The sequence below is a fragment of the Leucopleurus acutus genome (genome assembly GCF_964270905.1).
Source record: "Leucopleurus acutus genome assembly, chromosome: 6".
Classification (NCBI taxonomy): Eukaryota; Metazoa; Chordata; class Mammalia; order Artiodactyla; family Delphinidae; genus Leucopleurus; species Leucopleurus acutus.
Window position 1 is genome coordinate 34,963,882 of NC_139149.1, and position 4,789 is coordinate 34,968,670.

At 37.9% G+C, this 4,789-nt stretch overlaps 1 pseudogene across 1 annotated transcript; it reads right to left on the minus strand.

Moving 5' to 3' along the window:
* Positions 1-3,858: 3,858 nt before the first annotated feature.
* LOC309963378 (small ribosomal subunit protein uS17m-like) lies at positions 3,859-4,253 on the minus strand (annotated as a pseudogene). Its single transcript has one exon. The product of its transcript is annotated as a small ribosomal subunit protein uS17m-like (transcript).
* Between the last annotated feature and the right edge of the window lie 536 nt (positions 4,254-4,789).

Here is a 4,789-nt window from a genome sequence, read left to right on the forward strand (position 1 = left end):
CATGGGTGGACTCTGAATCTGTCACTTTTAGGGGGTAACTATAGGCTGGACAGGAACTTGGGATGTTTGAGCTAGCTCAATTAAATTTCTTACCTTGGGAATTTTAACTAGAAGACTGAGAGAGAATTTTTATAATGGTAAGCTAAAAAGTCACACAGACTCAAGGCTAGGGCAGAGCATTGTGAAGCCTTAAGCATAGTGAAATGAAAATAGAGAATTTGTGGACACCAATTAAGAGAAAGATAAGAAAGAGAAAACCTAAAGGAAGCAGTGAAGGAAGCAGTGATGTTCCTCGTTACTGCCTCAGGTCCTGCCCATAGTGAGCCTGAGACTGACTGGGACCTGGAACCCTTTGCTGAAGTGCTTCACCTGGACACATGTCTCTCAAGCAACAAAATACTAAGAAACTATGAGGGACTAAAAATAACCACATGCATGCCCAGCTGAGGCAAATCATGAACAATAAAATACAAAAAGGTCAAAACCCAACTGCCACTTCTGATTTGGCAGAAGGAAAAGCAGGGCACTGCCCATGATCCCTGCACACAGCACCACCAAGGGCATGGGCAGACCACCTAAGCCACTCATCCGGCCCAACCCACCGATCTGCCTGCACCCTCACCCCATTTAAGGAACCAGGTCGCCCCCACTTGGCGAGCAAGCAAGTGCACCTGTTACTTGTTCTCACTCCCTCATGCTGCATCACGAGTCCCAGTAAAGTCTTTCCTGAATTTCTAGTCTGGCCTCTTATCAATGTCTATGGATTAAAGAGTCCAAGAACCCAGTGCTGTAACAAGCTCTGAGTTCCCTTTTCCTCAGTGCCCAGAATACCTCTCTGTGGCTTTAAATGGCTGGCCACCCCTTTTGGTTTGAGCTCATCTGAGAGGGATTCCTTTCCTTGATGCAAAACAAAAAATATAAATTTGTTAAAACACCAAGCAAATGTAGGGATGGCCCAGAGTAGAGTGCTGATATTAAAAAGAAAAAAGAGAAGAGTGGTGGCTTTGGAGACTCAGAATCAGTGTGTAGAACTGGTTGGCTAAATGGGTAATGAAAGGCAAAAGTTAAACGCTTCTTTGTTGTTCCATATTTAGTGGTAACAATATAGGAGAGCAGCTGGAAAAGAGATGCCAAAGACAATAAGGTTAGTTTGGGGCATCCTGAATGTGATGTGAGGGACTGGAATATTTCATTGGAGATGTCTCCTAACCAGTTGCAAAGGAAGAGCATCTATGCCAAAAAACACAATAACCCATTAAGCAATTATTTGCCACAGTATGTTTGGGACTACATGAAATACAAAAATAGGACCCTAAAACTTAGTTATTTTAATGTCTCCCTTTGTATAGGTTTGTGCAAAAACTGTCTTATTCCTTTGCTTCAATTAAGGGGCTATCTTTGTGTTCTTATGAATTTTTGAGCAGGTCTAACTAATGATTGAAAAACATATTGAACTATTTTAGAAAAACAATCCTGGACTTTATAAAGGTATGTGGTGATTCCTTGTTTAATCCATAGTCTCCAAAAACTGGTATGGCAAAGGGAAAATTTTATGAACTAATTTTCATAACTTCAGTGTTCAAAACTGCAATCACGGCAGCCTCCCAAGATTCAAAACAACCAGATGAATATCCTAAGACTAGGTGAAGGAATTAAGGCAAAGTTTAAGAGAGGGAGTTGATGCCTGAAATAAGGTTAAAGTAGAGAAGAGTTCTGCAGCCTTATACATTTCCTAGAAGTGGACCATAAATATGGCTCTGAGCATTTTTGTGGCAAATGCAAAAAGGGAAATGCAATTAGTGTTGGTTAGGTAAAAAATAACGCATCCTCCAGGCAAAGAGAAATTTCCCCCATGGCTGTTAAATAGAGACGATTGTATGATACACAGTAGATAGCAAATGCCGCTCCACATTTTACAATAACCTTTAAAATATTCCTTCAAAATAAGTGGACAGAATATCAACAAATGCAAGTCCACCAGGAAACTGATTTAAAGTTGCCAGGTTTACAACTTTACAAAGGACAAGTTTAATAGCTAAATAAATAGAACCTTGAAATTTTATTTCTATCTATTCCGTAAATACTTCTACATACTGTTTCTCTAAAATTCTTTTTGGTAATCGTTGAATTCCAGATTGTTTTCCCTGACAAGTTCAAGGGTGCTGCCCTGCTACATGTTGATCAGTACAGAGGCATAAGCTTTCAAATCGAGCCAGGTGGGGCTAGAGAACACATGCTCTGAGGCCATTGTACCCTTCTGAATACAAAATGGACTTTTACTGATGTTTTTTCTTACTAAATAATTTTGAAATGATATGTCATAGGTGTCTTAAATTTCTATTCTAAGAAGCAGCTATGATCATTTTATCCTGGAAAATGGTGGAAGCATCGATGGCCAGTAAGACCACAGAATCTGAGAAAAGTCCTTAGAGAATGTCTGACTTGGAACAGTACAACTTCCTGTTACATTACCCATCAGTTGTAAAGCAGAAACCTTGACTATTCAATAAGCAAAATGCTTTTCAGGTTTATTAACTGAACGTTGAAGAATGTCAACCAAAAATAATGGCTTACGCTTTGGAATAGTTAATATGTAGCCCTTTTTGCTGGCCATAATTAGATAGCAGGGTTGGTTGATGTGGCAATTTAGGAAATATATTCATTTGTTAAAATGGTTGCAAGTTAAAATCGTTTCAGATTGTCCCCTTTAAGCATTCTACACAGAGGCCTATCACAGCTTTGTCTTCATAATCATCATTAAATTCAGTTCAAATACTAGTCATGGGAATTGTTATTTGACATTTATTTATTTTGCAATTTATCTCAAACTGATTTTACTAGGGGAAAAATGCACTAAGGAAGTTGATCTGCTATCTCAGCACTTATTTGTTTACAGAAGATTTAAGCGTAGGTGACCCTGTTCTGGTCGGAAACTTTACGATTAGAGCTCTTTCTGCCTCAGTGAAGAGTACATGTACTTTTTGTTTTTCTTTTCAGCCTTCACCAGACTTTTAAGGGAAACAAATTAAGGCAACAAGCATTTATTAAAAGGCCAGATAGGGGACATACTTGGATCTTTAAAATATCCAATAATTTTAAGTTAGGAACTGATTCTTATGAGATAGCTTATCATTTGATATGCTAGCATGGCACATTTGTTCCAAATAAAATGAGCACATTTAGGAAAATTGTAGGTAGAGCTTAAATACATATAGGCTAATAGCAATCCTTACATTAACTGTAAACACTAAATGCATTGATTTGGATGTATATATTCAACGTAATACGAATGCTCTTGGATATACTTTTATCTTTCTTTTTAACATACATAAAATGGGATCCTACACATCTGTATACATGCATATTAATTCTCTTAGGAAAAAAACCAAGATTTTCTCATCATTTTGATTCTTCTCCAAAATTCTGTTGTTCTTCTTTGTGACTGTTTTCCACACAATCCCATTTTATTGTATTTGGATCCTTACGCAACCAAAGTTAGCTATTGGTATGTACTTAAAAAAGACAGATTACCTTACTTTTGAGACAAAAATCTACCAATAACTATCACTTTCTCTTGTTCAATTTCCAAAGCTTTCTCTATAAAATAACCTTCTCACAAATAAATATACATTCATTTATTATTTTGCTACTTAGCTTTATTTAGGTTTAATGATATTAATTCTTCCCTAATCATGTCTTTTTAATGAACAAATATAACAAGGCCTTTACTTTATTTACTTTTAGCTATTTCATAAACACCAGAAGAGAAACTGAATGATTTGTGAGGAAACTTAGAAAAATTTTTCCATAAAGCAAACTTAGAAATCCTTCCCTTTGACTCCGTCTTCTAATCCTCCTTCACTGTGTTGAAGAGAGATGGAGTTTTTCCAGGTTTTTGGTTAGGTGGGTGGTTTCCAGACCGACTGGACTCTCCAGGTAGGCAATTCCAGCACAGCCCTTTCCGGTCACTGGATTTATGACCTACCCAACTTTGAAAATGATCTCAGCCAGTTCATGCTTCACATGCTTTGTTCGTGGGACAGGTAAAGCTTTGAGAAGCACAGTATCCCCAACGGTGCGCTGCTGGAGAGCTTCGTGGGCAAAGTAGGTTTTTCGCTTATTAAAATACTTTAATAAATAGGGATCCAGAACAAGTCTGGTCACTCCCACTTGAGCAGTTTTTTGCATTGCTGTCCCAGTCACCTTCCCCATGACCCCCATTTGGCATGGACGGATGAACGAGCTATTGACATTATTTGCCTTTGCTCACCTGGAGGGCTCCCTACGCTGTGGCGCTTCCGGCCCCGGAATCTACTTCCATCTGCAGCGGTGGCATGCGGCCGGCAGCCACCTCCCAGCTCCTTCCATAATCATTTCTGATGCATGAATTCTGGTCTACCTCAAAAAGACAATACAAAACAAAACAAAATTGTAAAATAAATAGAAAAGTACCGATGACCTATGAAGTCAGAGTGTCAGCACACAAGTTACAGAAATATGTTTTGAAAAGGAATTAAAAAGTTGAGAGGAAGTTATTAAAATAATTTCAATATAATCAGTCCATTTGAAACACAGAAACAGATGAACCAAAAAATATCAAGTTTTATTTTTTCTAACGTTCTACCTTTTCTGCATTTATTGCTCATTTTTAAGAAGGCATTGGTGCTTTACGGGTGTGAAGATGCAAGATTAGAACATAGGTCTCAAATTGAGGTGGCTTGGCCAAATCTGGTTGAGAGAAGTGTTTTGTTTGACTTGCACAAATAACAAATTTATTTTAAAATTGAAC